At 38.3% G+C, this 19,797-nt stretch overlaps 1 long non-coding RNA gene across 1 annotated transcript; it reads left to right on the plus strand.

The window, feature by feature from the left end:
* The first annotated feature begins 634 nt into the window (after window positions 1-634).
* Window positions 635-4,729, plus strand: LOC110120241. The gene is made up of 2 exons (XR_002308891.2): window positions 635-3,130; window positions 3,241-4,729. It is a non-coding gene; the product is annotated as an uncharacterized LOC110120241 (long non-coding RNA).
* The last annotated feature ends 15,068 nt before the right edge of the window (window positions 4,730-19,797 follow it).

Genomic DNA, 19,797 nt, shown 5'->3' on the forward strand with positions numbered 1-19,797 from the left:
TCTCGACTCTATGGAAAAGTGGTTGCATAAATGGGGCTTCAAAATTAATGAAAAAAAATCCACACATGTAACCTTCACGCTGCGAAAACAAACCTGCCCTCGGGTCACCATTAACAATATAACAGTTCCTAACAAGGACACAGTCAGATACCTGGGCATGACTCTGGACAGGAGATTAACATGGAAACAACATATCCTAGACAAATCTAAACAACTCAGGGACAAACTCAAAAAATTTTATTGGCTCATTGGCCATCGCTCCAACCTAAGCACGCAGAACAAAATTACGCTCTATAAGACCGTAATAAAACCTGTCTGGACCTACGGAATCCAACTATGGGGAACAGCAAGTAATTCCAACATTGAAATACTCCAACGCTTCCAATCGAAAACGCTAAGATCCCTAATAAATGCACCCTGGTATGTTACCAACGAAACAATCCACCGCGACCTTAAGATACCTACAGTCAAAGATGAAATATACAAGTCCAGAAGCAGATATAACTCAAGAGTCAACAACCACCACAATCCATTAGTCACCAAACTACTTGACACGACGGACCAGATCCGCAGACTAAAAAGAAAATACCCTTTAGATTAAATCCTTAGATCCTATTAGAACCAACAATATAAAACTATTATAAACCATGTCATTGTATCACGCCAAATGAAGTTACTGAAAATTCTCAACGAGAATTGATTGTAAATATTCTAATAAATATAAAAGAAAAAAAACAATGATCCATCGATCCAGAGCAGCTTCCAAATTCGTTACTCATTTTCCAAGGGGAAAGCAAACATCATTTCCAATCACAGCCTTAAAGTAATCACAGATTTAAACTTTCTGTGGTCTGGAACTATTACCTCGGACCTCTTCGTAGAAGAATAGAGAGGAGATTTGGAGATAAAATGAAATAAATTCACGTAAATATGAAGTGAAGTTTATTTTACAATAAATTTTTTAATATGCACTTAAAAAATATAGTTGTCTTTTTTAAATTTTTCTTAAGAGAAGATAACTAATTCTTCTTAAGCTTTGCCCAACTAACACCAAGACTTTGCATAATCCTGCGCGTGCATCTGAACTCCTACCTTTCCAGGAGAAACTTCTTTAAATATCGAGTCTGAAAAAGGAACAAGATAGTTAGAAAAACAGTTTGCAATATGATTCTAACGAAATACTCTATCCAAATCTAATGCATTTTAAGTATTTGATTTAATAGAACAAAATTCAGAGTTACCTCGACGACAAGACCGTCCCTCGTCATCACCATGGATTATATTCTACCGTTTCACGCTCGACTCGTTTTATGCTTCAAGATCATTAGATTCGATTGCACGACAACGGTAGAGGAAAAACAGGGAAGACCATAAAATGGAGGGTTAAAAACGACGATGCGAATGAGACAAAAAAATAGTGGGACTGAGCAAAAAGCAGACAGTGGCGGGTCATAAGTGTGAAAAATGCACAAGTCGAACGTGAATGACAGTGAAAAGAGGAAAGTGGACAAGTTTGTGTTTTAGGATAATATTACAAACGTAATGTTTATTATACTGCGTAATATGTGTATTATACTGCATCGCAGCACTATTCGCGAAGGATAGTGACTCTTCCTTTTTTTTTTCTAGATGTTAAGATGTAAATATATTCTTATATGGCGCAATTATATTTACTAATTAGATTATTTTTATTATAAGACGTTTTGTAATATGTAGGATATATTTCGAAAATAATAAGTATATCAGTTTGGTTTGATCACTATTGAACGATTATATTTCACTTTAAGTTAAAGTCCGTAGTCGTATTATAGAATTTTTGGATTTCTAGAAAATATTTAATGATACATTTAACATATTTAATGATAGTTTCAAGTATTTTTGTCCTTCACAATAAAAAGGAGCGCAGAATACTATTTTACAAAAAGTAGCTATAAAACTAAACTATAAAAACTAATGGATAAACTTACACCACTATTATTCTGAATCCTTTAGTTGGTGTTCGCCGTCGTTAAAGTGTTAAACAGAATAAAGTAACAGAAATAGAAAGATTAAACAAGAAAATAGAGAGTTGTTATTGGAAAAAACAGTTTCTCGGCGATGCATCGTCGTTACCGTCGTCCAGTTTACATGGACCATTGATTGCCTATCACTCCTGAAGAGGAGTCGCGCGTCCTCCACCTCCAGGTATCCAGTTTACTCGTAAAAAATTGACTTATGCTGATTGGCCGGCGAATCGGTTGATTATCGCCGTCGGTATTTCTCGCGTTATTGTACCTTACCCCTGGCTAGTTGCGAACAACCGACGCCATAGGACGCCAGCAACGGCAACAACAGCGCAGCTGTTGCGTTGCTTGCCTTCGTCGAAGCTACTGTCGGGTAATTAGCGACGTATTAATATACCCGATATAAACGAGCGACGTGCACGCTTGTATTTCAAGAAGACCACCCAACATGGTTACGTTCACATGCGTTAATTAACGATTTTCTACCAGGACGAATCAACGTAAGCATCCCCCCGTGGTTTTATTATTCGACTACAGGCATCTGCTGTTCCATCAATTGCGAAAAAGAATTGTATTGATCGATGTTGCCGATTAATGTTGTGCCACCTTTGCCAATAGATGAACACCTCATAATTAATTCGGCCGTTATTCATTAGCTCATCGAACGGGCTGCTTTTCACACGACCTTATTTTAATCGACACACGGTCGTTTACAATCCTCTTGCGCATAGCCAATCGTAAGAACTTAAGGGCAGAATTATTAGAATCCTCGGCGTGAGAATTGTGCGTCGTTCAGTTTATTATTATTTCTTGTATTGCAACGAGGCTTGTAAATTTTATTTTATTTCTTGTTTTCTTTAAAAATAGCAGGTATAATACTTTCGTGAAGCTGTTGATTGTAATCTGTTTGACACAAATACCTGTGGTTATCTATATAGAGTTATCGAGACAGGATTATTTAGCTTAACCAGAGAACTGATTGTTTTAAGTCACTGAACGAAAATTAAGTGTTATGACATGTTGTTGGACCGTGGATTTTTATGCATTTATAGGAAATTTAAAGGTCAAGATTGTTCAGAATACATATAATATAAAAAATATGAAGTGTATCCTACAATACCTTACAGGTAAAAGGATTTTCTACCTGGTTTCTACATTTTTAATAATATTCTCAAAAATACGAATATGCATAAAAATAGTTATTGCGTAATATATTTTAATCTGTTACAACTTTCAGGGCAAAATATATAAAATTCAACGTGGCAGCCAACGTGTTAATCTGTGAAAATGCAGAACCGAGGAGAGGGAAGCGTGTCTATCTTGAAGCTCGAAGAATGATCCACGATCAGGCTAGTCGTGAAGATGCTTTCGAATCCCGTAGCGAGCGTCGTTTGTTACACGGTGGATGGGTATCAATTACGCGAATACCGGCGATTGATTGTGCATTGGCACCGTTCGAACGTGACGGAGATGCACAAAGCGCTGGAGGGACGATGTTATACCCGAGGGCATCGATCGACGATGATTCAGAAACGTTCCCATGCTATCTAAATTCTAAATAGAATCTCAGTAGAATCGATGCCGAGGCGTCGGCTGCCAGTCGGATTCACAGAGACGTTCGATGATGAAATCCAGCTTTGGTTTATTAATCTCTGTTTAGACCAAGTGTTGGATCCATACGATGAACTGTTACCTGTGATATCTTCTTCGCTGCAATTAATGAGATCGTTTCTTCTTCGGTGCTTCACTTTGTCCTACCTTTTTCTTTGCTTTAAAATACTTTCTACGAATACGTGTTCGTAATGAGTTAGTACAGAGAGAGTTAAGGCCCAAGATATTGAAATTCGTCCGTAATATTATACATAACGAAGCATGTATTAGTTTCGATGGTTCCAAGCGCAGTAAGGAATACAAAAATCTTGATGTCGTTAATAATTGAAGATTCTGTCTGGGAAATTTTGATATACTCGTTAATGAAAATTTCCAAGTTCAATGTATGCATATAATAAAAGAACAAGCAAGATAATAATGCGAAATAGTACAACGATTGACACAGAATGATGGAGAAAATATCAGCAATTTTGAAGATAGCGATAATTATGATACAATAAGTAATAATTTTAGGTACTTTGAATGAAATATATATGCATGAGCCAGCTAAACTTCATAAGATACAGATGATGATATGTACCTGTATTAGATGGTTGAATAATTCAATGCTTTCTGTACGGGAAATGAGAATATTTAAATAATTCGTCGATTATGGATGATTAGAATGTAACAACTATAAACACTGATTACGATTTATTATACAAGCTTTTCGAGTTTCTCGTTGTCTCGAGACGATCGAACGATACCCATTAAAGTAGGAATTTACATAGGATCTGCAGCTGATCGTTGACGGAACTGTGAGCTCTCGAGGGAAGAACTAAGTGTTGCGTGATTGTTTCACGAGAAAGAAAAACGTGAGAGAGCAATTCGTTGAATGCTAGTTAATTTAACGGTGATTAGAGTTATAGTGCCGGCAAATGAAACATGTTGCGGTGTACCTTTACGGCTGGTTTATTGAAACAAAATGAACAAACAATTCTCCTGAAGATTCGTTACCCACAGAAAGAACCTGTTGAAAGGTCTTTGCGCATTTTTGTGAACGCGGCCGAAGAAATGGAATCTACGTAGAGATTCGTTTTATCTACAAAGTAATATAATAAATGCTATATTTCGAACATTTTAGTACTTTTGCAGATTATGTGCATCCTGTGTATTTTTGCATCGTCAAACTTATCATAAATACATAAAAATCTATTATAATCTAGCTACAGCGATTATAAAAAATTATTTAATATTCAGTAACAGCGAACGCTGATTATTCTCATTAAGTGCGCAGATATGCACTTTGAATACAGATGTATTCAAAATAAACTAGAGAAACTATACTTGATCGATATATTAAATAAGATATTGAACGTAAATATGAATAGCTACACATTTTATTTTAAGATTAATATATTGCATGTTACAAAATAAAATGCATCTGAATAATATTGGATTCTCGTGAAAGCAATAAATATTAATAAATACTGCGAGTAAAATTTATTAGTACAATCCAGATCGAGAGTGAAGGAGTTAAAGCAAAAACCGAGGACGTTAAAGTTATCTACGATACCCATCACTCATAGGGAGATTCGTTTAACTGGTTTCCGATCGATTGTCGCTTAACCGATGATAACAACCATCGATCGTGTGCAGTGACAGGATGATTGAAAGGCTGGCATAAATTGGTCGCGTGACAACAATCGATTCTTACGACGCGTCGCGACGTGGAGGACGTTAAACGTTCAAACAACTATTGCGTAAACGGCTGAGTAATTGAAAGTTAACTATGTTTACGAGTTTCCTTTTCTTCTTGCTTCTCGTAATAAGTATATAATGCACCGTTTTCCTTCTCTCGTTATTCCATGATCAATCTGCTTAATGACTGTATTAACATGTTAAGGAAGCGTTAAGCAATCGTGTCTATCGCTGCTAATTATTTCGTCACGCGCTATCAAGCTTGTTCGACACAACAGAGAAAGTAGTTGCAAACTGCTCGAGATATTATGATTCGTTCGGTGTTCAATGGAAGATTAAGACGGTAATGGTACTCGATAAATCGACATCGTGTAACGTGTTACAAGAATGAATTGAACGATGCAGTTGAACGTACTTCTGAATTTATCTCGAAGCATTTACTAGGATCGTTTGTGATGCTGATCGGGGTAGGTACTGGTTCATAATATTTTATTAAAAAAAAAAAGAATGAATTCTAATATAATCTTTATTACGATAAAATTACAAATTTAGTTTTGTGTTGTATATCTTGAAGCATGAAAGATGTATAATCCTATATCTCAATTTTTGCGACATTATTATGTTTCCTTTCTGATTCATTTTTCATTCCCATCTATTTTTAAATCATTCTTAATGTACTGGCAATATCGTTTTGTTTTCTCTTCATTTGGAAAATATACCTATCTTTTTCTATTATTTAAAAGTACATAAAAGATGATGTTCATGTGTTCATAATACTATAAAGATGTGACAAAAATCGTACGTAATTTATAAAGTAATTTGTAACAGTAAGACAATTCGTGACTATCACAAATTGGACAAAGTACGTGTCTCAAATAAACTCGTAACTTTCACAGACTGATCACTTAAGTATTTAACCATCTAACACATAACACAAACAAACTTTTATAAAATCCAATACAAAATAATTCATAATAGGACAAACCTCTATTCATATTACAACAAAGCTGCCAAACCGCAATAACATGAATAGAAATTCCATTAAAAACAGCGATACTCCGTTTATCATTGGTCATAGCGGTATCGATCTAACGCAATCCGAAGTGTATAATTTCCACCGATTGAATTTCCTTTACGGCCACAGGCACGCGACACCGCGGAAGAAGGAGACAATGATTTTTTGAAATTGGAAACGGACTATGTCCTCCGAAGGACGCGCAGAAAGCGAAAGGAAACAGCGACACGATACTTTCCTCTGATATGCGCATTATGCCTCCTGAGAGTATTGAAACAATATTTTGAGATGAGTTAGCTCAGATTTTGTTGCAAACGATTCCGTAAATACGACAGTAAACAAAAGCAAGTTTAAACATATGTAGGCAAACCATAACTTTACAAAACAGAACTGTACGAGGATCGTCCAGAAAGTAGTATCCGTTTTGAAATAGCAACAATACAAACGTATTTTAAAAAGTTTTCTCTATCTGTGACTTTAGTACATATACTAAGTTATTTTTCAATATAACCACTATTTGGATACTTATCGTAACGTTATACGCTTTTGTATATCTTCTTCATACACTTCCGTCGCCAGTTTACGTAACCATCGTCTTACGCAATTCTTTAAATCATCGTTTCTTGTGACATTGACCAAACAACTCTGTATGTGTTTATTCGACCAGTCGCGGAGAGACGCGATCGCGAGGAAGCATTAGATGATCGGCCGCTCGATGATTGGCCGCTAGATACTCGCGAATTGACGTGAGCTTGTTCTTAATGCAAATATGTATGATGTTGTTGTCTGCATATGCGACACGAACCGGCGGAACATTGAGCAAGAGAGTGTTCTTTGCCTAGACAATTGATACAAAGTGATGCCCTTTTGGCGGTTTCAAAGCGATTTTTGGCCGACTTCGCTTTGAAGACATCGCAATTCCAGATTTTATGTTGTCCTTGGCAGGTCGAACACACCAGCGTCCTGTGTCGTGGCAAATGTTTGGCTTTACGATGCGTTTCGTCGATGACGGCGACGTTGGCCGGACGCCCTTTTTGTCGCGGTTGATGTAAAGCTTCTATCGCCGTTCGTCCGTGATTTAAGGAAGTCTATCAAGTGCGAATACGAGGGCATTTTGTTGTTGGGTAAAGTGTATTGCCATTCGCGAATGGTGGCTGAAGGTAACTTCGATGTGAATACTTTGATGAGAATGACATTTGATGTGACCGGTTCACCTAATTTCTCTAACGCTCGAAGATTCATTTCGACCGTATCGAGAAAATCATCTATGGCTTCGGGTGTTTCCTTGGTTATTTTCGGATAGTCGGAGATCAACTCCCAGTGGCGCATACAGGCTCGACGGTGGCAGCCAAATTTTTCCTTAAGAAGGTCAATAGCGATTGAATAATTGAGATTTGTGGTGCTTAACGACTGGATGCTTCGCGCGGCCTTTCCAGTCAAGGATAATCGGAGGTAATGGAATTTTTGTACCGGTGACAGTTGTTCGTTTCGATCTATTATGGACGAGAACCAGTCGTAAAAGTAATGCCAATCCTCGATGGCGCCGTTAAAAGTAGGCAAACGAATTTCCGGTAATTTAATCGATGTCGGCTCGAAAACAGTTTGTGGGTTTGTCGGTTTCGATGGCGATGCTGGTTGTGCGCTGTCTATGAGTTTTACCCGTATTACTATATCGTAATACTGGTCCTGTATATCGAGGAATCGCGCGTATTCCTCCTCGTCGTCTAAACTCACTAACTCGCAGTGGATGGCGTCGAACTGATGCCAAATGTCTTTCAGCTGTTTCTCGTGTAATAATAAGGTGGACTTATTCTGACGATCGGATTGTTTGTATTCGTCGAGTAGTTTCGAGACGACAGTGAATTGGTTCATCAGATTACTTCGCAAGGAATTTAGTTTTGTTGCGTTTGCCATTGTTACACTGGACCGTTGTATCTTTTCCTTCGAATCCAAAGGATCGTTAGAGGTTGTCTGATTCAAACCGTTTGATGACGTTAAATCAGATTGTTGAGACAATGCGGACGCAGTTGTCGCGAGGTCGCGTTTAGATGACGAGCTGCGCGTGTCATGCGACGGGATCGGCGATAGATTCGATACAATGTTCTCCGTCGGCGGAGTTTGAATATCGTTGCTGTTTTTGTTTAAATTATCGTTACTTGCCTGGATACTGCTAGACGTGTTGCTGCTACATTTAAGAGTTAAAGGGGTTGATGGTCGCTTGCCCTCCATGAGCTCCCTTGTTTGATTATTTAGGGAAATGTACTCTGTAATCGTTTTGCATTCCTGAGTGTAATTCTTGTCGTCGAGACCCTTTGATTCCTCTCGGACGAGTTGGAACTGTTTCCACTCTTCCTCAAGTTGGGCTTCACATATTTGCAAATTACAATCGTCATTCTCGTTAGCCTGTTGGTAATCGTTGACGTATTCCTGTATAGCTTGGATGTTGTCGAGATGTTTATCGCGTTTTCGTCGCATGATGTCGTTTTTTGCCGCGGTCGACATGATTTGTGACGAAGGTACTTCGTTAACGAAGGTGAAACTTGTGATATGCGATCGGTGATTCCGGCTGCAATTTGTCGCTCACCACTGTGCAGCGAAGTATTGTGAGCTTCGCGAAGAAGGTGTTCTCCCCGAAAATCACTCGTGTGTTGTCGTGAAACTAAAGTTGTTCCGGCTGCAAGTTATCGCTTGTCACTGTGCAGTGGAATGTTGTTTGCGTGTACTTCGCGAGGAAGGTGATCCTTCCCGAAGGTGGCACGTTTTGTAGTGAGATTGGAGTTGTTGTTGCTACGCCGATGATCGTCCAGCTACGGCGGGACGTTGCTTGGTTGCGTTCCTCGACTAACGGGTTATACCTCTTTCAAAGTGACACTCCTGACGCCACCGACTTCGCTGTAGTGATAACACTTCCGCTGCTAGTTTTGACGTATTCACGTGGCACTGTGTGGTCACTGGTGAATGCACTTTTCATTTGACACGATCTGTAGTCGTAGATCCAGTGAAGATATGTTGATGGATCTGTAGGCGGAGATCGAGAATGAAGTCCAATGACGATGCTGTTGTCACGTAAACTCGAGCGTTGGATGATAAAATAAAATAGCTGAGTCGTAACGCAACTATCAATTTTGCTTTTATTAGACTTTATTATGAATTCTGTAATCACAATAGTATATGCACTGAATTAACACACATAAATAATAATTCACTCCAACAACTTTATGTAAAACCTAATTACACTGATACGTTACGCGACCGGTCTAAAAGGTAGAAACTCGATAAAAAGTGTTGACTGTTCTAAAGCTAGAAACTGAGTGGTTTAGTGACGATGTTGTGGCGGAGGAAAGCTAGGGGTGGGCGTGTCTGAGGACATGAGATGAGCTGATTCGTTAAGGACAATTTTGTTTAGGAAAGCGAGAGCGACAGACACTGCTTTTGATTGGAGCACAAGAACCCTGGTGGACTAGGAAGGGTCTTAGCCGCCCTTGAGAGAATGTTGCTAACGGAAAGTACCGAATGTGAGAAAACTAACTTTCTCGTAGTAAAAAAAAATGTAAAGAACACTGGAAATAGAAGATGCTTGTTTTTGGCTTGAAGGACCTTAACTATGAAAATGCCAAGATTTATTGGTGGGAACCTTAAGACTATTGAGGGTATGCAGTAAGAATACGTACACACCTGGATGCCATCTTGCCCTCGGTTCATGTTACACTGTCGCAAAGGAAAACTCTTACTCGATGGTGATCGCCCCACCACTCGTCACTTGCGGGTGGAAAATCTTTTATGCCACTTCACGGCCTTGGTAAATGGTAAATCGGAAGTTTCGTTTTATGACGCCTCGACCGTAAAGAGTCACCGGACGTAACAGTATGTTTTGCAAAAAAATTGTAATTTGGCTCATTTGTTGCGTCTATCATTTGCCCTAAATGTTTACGTTCACCAATGATCCACCTATAACTTTATTACCGTAAACTGCTGTAATTCGGTGGTGAATTTCTTTTGGAAGAGTATTTTCAGCGTTGGAAAAGAGTAAAAGCGTCATCGGCAGGATTTTCAATTCGCATCGCCATTCTAAACGCGTGATACAACGATAATGTTAAATATTCAAGCACAAAATTTGATATGACTTATATCAATATATATGTCCAGTTATCATTAGGGTTAGGGACGTGTAGCGAATCTTCATTTGGACTAACCATCGTTATTCTACACTAAAGATTATAGTTACTGGTTTAAATATGGTTTTTACAGAATTTGACAAATAACCGTAGTGATTAAACACTCGAGATGTTAATGACAATGATCTTCAATAACGAATCCATGGCCAACGGGATAACTCTTTGTTAAACGTAGAATATATTTTGAAGCCCAAAAAACATTCGCTGGGACGCTCGGTATATATTGCTCGTAAAGACGATATTGTAATGTAAATCACGTCAGAGACCAGGACACACACACCGCGGGCAGGATGGTGTCACGATCGGCATACTTCGAATCCGATGGACCGATGATGGAGATAAAGATGTGGCGGCCTTGGCGACAATGTATATCGCCGAAGTGCCTAAAGAGTCATTTATGTCCCAACGGTCCTTCTACCAAATGTTCTAGAAGCGTGGCAACGGTCACGTACGCCTACAGGGTAGTGGGGATATTGGGGGATGACAAACAAAGAAGAAACAGATGTCACCGAAAGTCAAATTGTAAGAGCTTCAATCTCGAACAGTCACGCCTAGAGCTCAGAAGTGTATTATATAAGTGTATTATTAAGTCTATAAACGAGGAAAAAATAAAGTTTCCTTTTTTTTAAATTTCTTATTTATTTTACGCGACAATATCAAACTCTCCAAGGAGATCGCACGAATAAAAGACTGATGAAAACTTTCCTCTCCTTACGATCGCGTTCGTTTGTTATATATTGGTCGGGGGTGTTACGTCGCCTAAAGCATCTGCACTCCAGCCCTGACGACCGGACAGCCAGCGGCCGGCGTAACGTCATTTCGACCCTCAATAAACTTAAGGACCCAATATAGTCTTTCACTTTTACTGTATTGTATTAACAGGCGTCGTCGGACAATCCCTTTGTCCTGAAGAATTTCTTAAGCCTAAAATTATTTTCGAAGCACATCTGGTTTTTAGAGCGGTCCTTGAGATTATTAGGCGCAATTAAAAATTGCGGAGAAAGCGGACACGCACCCATTAGGGAAAATCCAAATAACTAGCTAATAAAGCAATCAGATTTTTCCCATGAACAAGGTCACCTATAAACCCCGATGGTAGGAGGCCTCCGACTCATCCCTCAAGCATCATCGCAGGGCATAACCAATCGACATCGTGGATCGTTACCCTCACATCGAACTTTCTTCCGTATAAACGCAAGAGCGCCCAACTTCTAACTTTAAATAGAACGCCAACTGAGCGTAATACAAGTCGGTCCGCGACATTATCAAACACTAGCTTATTTTATTAAGTCTCATACCGTGCTACTTCTACTAATAGAATAAATTCAATTGTAAGAGCCTTGCTCTATATGGTATACATCTATATTATTTCAGTGCGATAAGTTATTAAGTGTTTATATCTATTCAATCGTGTAGACTAAGTGTTGGAAATATATATACTTTAACTCTGTGAACCACAGTGTTATACTAACTGAATCACCCCTATTGTCCTAACCGAAATACGGGGATCGAACTATTCGTGGTGTCGATCATTCTAATCGTAACGGGAATTTACGACTCCCGTTGACGCGTATTCTAACGACCGCGTCTCACCGCGATAGCTCGAAAATACAGGGGGATACCGACAAAATTCCAATCGCCGTTGCTAGGCAGTCCCGCGTAGCGGTAATATCGTTTCTGCCCAGAGTTTTATTATTAATACAACGTGTGTCCCATAATATTGGCACTTCTGAGGCAAAACCACATGTGGCTTGATTTGTTCTCGAGCCCGTGTACCGCTACAACTATATTTTTTTAAGAAGAACTATACAACTATTCCATAGCTTTGTTAGGTAAAAACGTCCATCCCGTGACCGTGGTTACGTTCAGCAACTAGTTGTGTCACATCGAGCCCAAGCCCACTGTCACAAATCTCGGGCAAACATAATCGTATTGAATCATAAACAACTACTTCTAAGTTTTATTATTTAAGTACAGCTATAATAAATAGTCTAGACTAAGTATTGGGATCTTCCCAAAAATTCCAAAAGAAAGGCCCCGATGTCCTTTCATCTCCATCTAAATGAAGCTAGGTAACCTTCTATAAGTACATTCCATCGTTTTATATAGCTTCCATACATAAACAGGTATATACATGTAAACTCCCTAGAGTTCATGTAGGATAGGGATTCTTTTTGTTTTACGGGTAGCACGACAGGCTGTGTTCGACGGACAGAGCGATCTTCCTTTGTTGTACGGACGACCATTTGAAGAAGCACGTGTTCCCCAAACGGACGGACAGAGAGGTACATTAGAGAGACAGACAAGGTTACAGAATATTTGTTTAAGATTTTAAAAACTGAAGATTTAAGATTTAAAGACTGAAGAAGAAAGATCGGTAGCTCAGGACGTTGAAAATCGATTCTCGATTTTCAGGTAACATTGCACCAAAGACTTATTATTTCCCGTTTAGATAATCATCGTTATTGATTGTTATAGACGCATATTAATTGTTGTTCATTTTTGTATTTTATCAAATCACTTCATAATAAAAAACTCGATTTTCAGACTTCAGAATCGATCCCTGAATTATCCAATTATTGAACCTTATATACATAAACAATATTTTCTGGACGAGTCTCTTATTTGGCAAGGACAGTGAAAAACTATAAGATATATTCCAGAATACATATGTCAGTAACGTAGTGAAAAATATTCAATACAAAAGTTATCAATACGTGCATGTACACAAATAAATTATTTAGCAACTTTAAACTTTCTTTTACCTACTATTATATACAGTGGCTACTATATATCTGTATATCGAAGCAAATTGTATTTTTATATGTAGCATAGCATAAAACTTCAGTGGACCCTTAGCTTTATCGCACGATCGAACAATTGATAGTCGATACAAAGTCCTGTGTCCTCGTCGAAGGCGATGAACACGTTGATCTTTTTCCGGAACGATTGGATCGTCGACCGGTGTATATTGCTGGCCATAAGCTATTCAGCTTCGTTAAGCGTCATTCAAGGGAAGATGGAGCATTGGATGGAACGTAAGGTATGCGAAGTTTCCGTGGCGCCCAAGGACGTTGCAATCTGGAGTATACCTCAGTCTGTCATGTTTACGAGATCTCCATTCCATGGAGTGAAAATTACGTTTGAATCTTCTACCGTGCTTCTCCACTGAAATCTAATGTAAAGGCGTATTGAGCTAGTATACGAGTTTGTAATGAAAATCTATGAACTAGTCGAACGAAAATAAATGCAGCAGTACGATTTCTTGCGATCAGTTGAAGTTCTTAATTCACTTTATCCCGAAGTTCTTAACTCGTTTTATCCCAAAGTTCTTAATTATTGCTGAATTATTTTTCCTTCTTATCGTAACTTTCACCAATCTTTATTTTTTATACATTTCGTTCTTTCCCCTTTTCATCTGATTTTTGCCTCTTCTTCTTTTATTTCGATATAATATTGGATTTACATTATGTAATTACTTTAATAACTTTTTAGTACCTATAGCGTAACACAGGTATTGGAATCTCGTGGTTGTAAATTGTACTATTTACTACGTACTTTATATAGCTTAATATCGGTAATCGGCGAACATAACGATATGTTTTTTGCCGTTTCGCTGCCGGAATACGAATGGCAACGAGCATGATTAAGGCATTGGACACGATGCCGGAATATCATCTATGATATTTAGTATAATAGCGTATCTGCTTACAAGATGGTTATTAAAGGTTAACAAGTAACGACGTCGCGAGATTTTCGAGCCGTTAAACGAGACGCTTACCACACGAATGTGAAAAATCGCAACATGTTGAAATTACTTAGTTAGTCATATTTATTCGTGTTAAAATAGAAAACAAGCTATTTAAGTGCGTTCCGAACAAGGACGACGTACATATTAAATTACAGCATACGTAATTTAATCTGATGTTCAATTTTATAATCTAGAGTTGCAGTGAAGCTTTTATGAAGTTTGATATTTCCAGCTCCTGCATTAAATTTAATTTTGGAATTTCAATAATACTGGGGATTAAATCATAACATTACCAATGATCTTTCAAACATGTTCCATATTTGAGCGTAAATACTTGTATCGCCATTGGAAATGTATATTAGTTTAATCGTTATATATACGTTCGAACAAAAATCTGATTGATCTAAGCAATAGGGTATGAAGAATGTTTGTCGCGTGTTCACTTTAGAATCGATTAAATGATGCGATGAGAGGAATATTCGATTCTTTAATTTCGGGTAAAAGGTCATACTTAAGAGCGATTCGACTCGAACGTTTAACGTGCAACAATTTATCTTCGAAAACTTTATCTTTGAATGGGAGGAAATAATAAAGGTGGAATGGGAATATTAGTAGAAGGAAAGATCGTTTCTCAACGATGATAGTGATAGTGCAGCAACGTTTGTTGCTCGGGGCATTTTTCTTGTCGCCCCTTTGAATCGAACGTTATATCTTTTTTACGAGGGATGTTGGCGCAGAAAGCTTTGAGAGAAAGGTATGTTAGCTTCGAACCAGCTATTTTATTTGATTCGTCTTATAATTACGATACGATGTTGGCGATAAGAGTGCCTTCACGGCTGCTCTTCTCGTCTAAACGATAGCTGATGAAAAAAGAACGGAGAATCATATAATGGCGATGAAAATGGAGAATATGAATAGCTGGTAATTTGCAATTTTTATACCAAACTTTTATTATTAACTTCTTATTTAAGATTAAATGTATTAAACGAGATATTATTTTTATATGATAATTCCGTAATTAAAAGATCCATTTCGCTAATCTTTTATTCGAAGAAGAATCTTAAGCAGTTGAAAAGATTGTTAATGCGAACTGGTGCGCGTGCATATCTGCTAACAAGACGAACTTGAGATAATACCTTAATTATTAAGATGAGGTTAATAGTCCAATTTCCTGGAAAGTTAGGCGAGCCCTTGATACAGCACTGTACAGATAATGTCGTTGTATGCGTATAAAGTATAAAGCGAACTACGCACGTGGGCGGGACAGGTTATGCATGTGTTCATTACCGACGATGCGTTGCCATCATTAATATCGAGAACGATGCCTTATACAGCGACTTCATACTCACGATAGGTATCCTGTTCTTACGTTGAGTACACATCTTAAACGCAAATTTGATTCGCATTCGGTTCAATTAAGCCTCCGGATGAGGCGAGTCAGGTCACTATCCTCGTTCCCACCGTTTTGAAAGCTTATTCCATTTCTAGCGTGGTACGGATAATCATTTAGCTTTTCATATTGTTATTTTTATTATATTCCTTTCTTAATGTAATTCTATGCCCATTATACGCGATGCCCATTTATTGGTGCGGATTACTTCGCAGATCCGTATCTCGTTGATCTTGCAATATATGTGTATTTCATTTGGTAGCCTAGATTTTGTGGTGGTTAATACTCGGAAGTTTCTTCGGATAACGCGCAGAGTTTCTAAAATCTTTTTTTAGACTTTTCACTTTCAGACAGATTAAGACAACTATGAAGCATTATTACGTTTGCCAGAGGAAGCTTCTCAATCCGAAATAGAATTCTAAATTCATAAATTAAAAGTAGGTAAACTTCTTCAAGCAATGTCGATCTCAGCAACGTGCAATGCTAAATATGTTTAGTTTCTCCTTACTTCTAAGGACAGGTATTAGGTTGTCCGGAAAGTGTCTTTCTTTTACAGACACGTTTTTTATTATATAACGACGCATCTTTATACAAACATGAAACCTAATCTGTCGAACGTTGTAATCTTTATCTTGATAGAACAAAATCGATCATACGTAATTCGATAAAATAATGTAAACGGAATATAACGGAAAATGTTGTGTATTCATTATTTCTTTATAAAACGAAAGAAACTTTTCGGACGACGTAATACATAGCGCAGTCGCATGTTTCGAAATCTTTAATTATGTAATTTTCAAACTCTTTTTTATTTCTAACGATGTAAACTGTAGTGCAACTCGTGTATGCAGTGGAATTCAGTTTATTTACGTTTCATTTATAGGGGCGAAATTTTGAAATTTTGAAATTTCCATTGACTTCAGTTATGTGAATTGTTTGTCCTTCGTGAGTTCAGACAAATGAACTTTCACTGCGTATATTCAAATATATTCATACTCAAACGCATCTCATGTATTCATATATACTTTTTGGATATACGTATTCCACATACAGTGTCCCACAAAAGTATTCGAACGCTGTAACACTGTTGATAGTTCTTCATTTTCCTTTGCACCGAGTGTAAACATCATTGCTAAATGAAAATATTGGTACGTTCATTTGATGTTAGGATATCGTTTCAGTAATAGTAACGTACAAGTGTGCACAATAGTATTTAAAATGAATACCAAAGTCTGAAACAAAAATTGTAAAAGAGAAATAATATTCCGAATACATGGGGACGGCAAATCATATAACGAGATTGGCGAAAACGTCAAAGAATGAGGGAACGCTTGCAAACAAAGCTCGATCAGGTCGACCAAAGAAATTAACTGGAAGAACGGAGAAAGTTATCATTCGCGAATTAAAAAAAATCGTACTACATCCGCTCCTCAAGTCGCAAGTATGGCAGCTGATATGTTTCATAAAGAAATTCATTTGGAATTATGTCGACGAATCTTACGAAACAATGATTTTCATGACAGAGTACCGCGGTAAATCATAAAAAAAGATTGACTTTTGCAAAAACCTATATTAATAGAGATAATTCTTTGTGGGACAAAGTCATCTTTTCGGACGAGTCAAAGTTTAACATTTTTGGCTCAGATGGTCAAAATTACGTGCGGAAAAAACCAAATACGGAATTCAAGTTTGCATATGTAAGCGTTCGAATACTTTCGTGAGCCACTGTATATCCAATGCCCTAACTGCGTCGAAAAATAATTTTAGTCAACCAACCGTAAAACCGACATCGCGTCAATCTTCATTTTCTTTGTCACTATACCCAGCAAACCGTGCAAGCCACCCAACTAAAAATCGCAATCTCATCCCTATCTAAACTGCAAACTTCAAATTCCACCTTGCACGTTCCCCTCTCATTGAAGCGATGCGGCGGTTGTTTTTCTGCGGACTCGTAGGTCACGACGCTCGCAGACGTTGCACGCGTCCGTAATTCTGCCTGTGCGAAGAGGAGGCTCGGTGCAGCGGTAGGACAGGTCCGGCGAGTGCTCCAGGGGGAAAGTATCGTTGCATTTTGATCGCGGAAGATCGTTACTCCCGATCGAGGCTCGCCACCACAGACTTGTGCACATACTTGAGCACATGTTCACGAGCATGTATGTACATGTGTACAGAGGCGTTCGTACACGTGTGCTTACCTACGTACAGTACGTCGGCTCAAAGTTAATCTGGATTAACCGGTCTTGAATTTTCTGTGCGGAGAGAGGGCGGTACGCGATGTAGAACGACGAAGCAGCAACGGCAACAGCATCGTCCACGGGGAAGCTGGCTGTGAGCATGAGGATTGGGCGAGGTTGACTGCAGCAGAGGGGGCGGGTGAGTGGACAAAAATCGAGATCAAAGAATTATGCCCTCTGGAGAGGCGCACCGGTTGCACCGCCTCGTGCGCGCAACACTCGTGCTGGCGAGCCGGCATGCCGGTAGATGCGGAGGCGCATTATACGTGCTATCCCCGTGAACGGATTGTGTATGGGGATTCTTGTTTAGCTTGGCGGAAGAAGGGGTCCCGCGGATACATAACGATTGTATTTGTTTCGTCTTATTCAGTGAAGCATGAATGGTCTCGGGATTCAACCTTGGACGTTAGACATTTCCTTGCGTCATAGGTGTTGTTAATGATCCTGTTCCTTCGCGTTCCGATCCTCGGCGAACAGTATCTATTCAGATGGTGGCTCGTTGATTTCTCCGACGGCAATTCTGATATCGATAAGATTACGGAAGCGATCCAACTTATGCTTCTTGCGTTTCATTCACTTTTGCGTGATGTCCGAATCCTGTTCGAGAGTCGTTATTACGTATTGATTTAATTAGGATGAATATATTAAGAGGACGATTGTGAACGTATTACGATAACGTTATGCAAATAGTATCGTAATTGTTTACGAATTGACGTTTGTGTAATTCTAATTCGTTGCAAGTTTATTGGAACATACGGAGAAGAGGCGAACAAAATCATTTGTATAGATATAATAGCTGATAAAAGGTCTTAATTTTACAGAATACAATTACCATTACCAAAAATAATCAATCGATATGATATACAACAAGAGACAAAGGCATTTGTCCAGTTTGAATGTAGAAGTAAAAAGAGCAATATTTCTTATATTATTAAATATATTCAAATATATTCAGACAGTAATAAATGTAAATGCGATTATTTGTTGTCAGTTCCTGAATAATAACTCGATAAGAGATTACAATAGGAATTCTAATTATTACAATGAAATCCACTATATAAAATAAAAATACACGAGATACACAGCAGATAAATAGTATTATTCGTAAATACGTTGTACCAATTAAATTCCAGTATGGTGACAGTATGAATTGCAATGATGAGTTTAAGAAATCTCTAAGCGACCGGCGTATACTAGCTGCGATGAAATTGATGTATCGTAGCCGTTCGGGTATCGCTGCGCGCCGGTTGAAATATCGCGTAGCCTGTTGATAATTTGCAGGACGCATAGCCAGGAAGAGAAAAGTGGCAGTTGTTTTTCGGAAGACTTTCGAACGACGCGAATGGCAAGAGTTCTCGCGGGCACACGGATGCCCGTTGGTAACGAACCAGTTGCGCTGTCAGGTTAATTTAATTGGTTCGATTAGAATGCATTCGCGTGCGCGAACATTGCTTTACGCAGCTAGCTGCCGCGCCGCGGTTATGCATGTTAACAACACAATTAACTACACGTTGGGTCAGTCTTCGAACGGTTGGATATCTGAACGGTAGACGCATGTGTTTCAATTAGGCAGGTAGAATTGAACATTACTGTGTGGCGTTTCACTGCGTAATCGCAGTAATTTGGTGAATGGGTTATAAATTACAATCAAGGCATAGGCTGCTTTGTATAGAGCACGAATTTTTTTCGATGTCAGCACTAAATTTATTTCCACAATAGTTCTACTTTGCTTACAATTAGCGCGGCATTCGCGGGGTTAACACAGACTAATTATACTAAACTTCTAAGTACAGTTTTACAGAATCTTACGTTATAATCAAGAATTAATAAAAATTTCTCAAATATGTTATCACAAAAATCATGTTATTTAAGATAAGATAACGGAGCAACTGACAAATCAAATAAAAATTTTGAATAAAAGTTAATTTTGATAACATA

Source organism: Bombus terrestris, chromosome 6 (genome assembly GCF_910591885.1).
Source record: "Bombus terrestris chromosome 6, iyBomTerr1.2, whole genome shotgun sequence".
Taxonomy (NCBI): domain Eukaryota; kingdom Metazoa; phylum Arthropoda; class Insecta; order Hymenoptera; family Apidae; genus Bombus; species Bombus terrestris.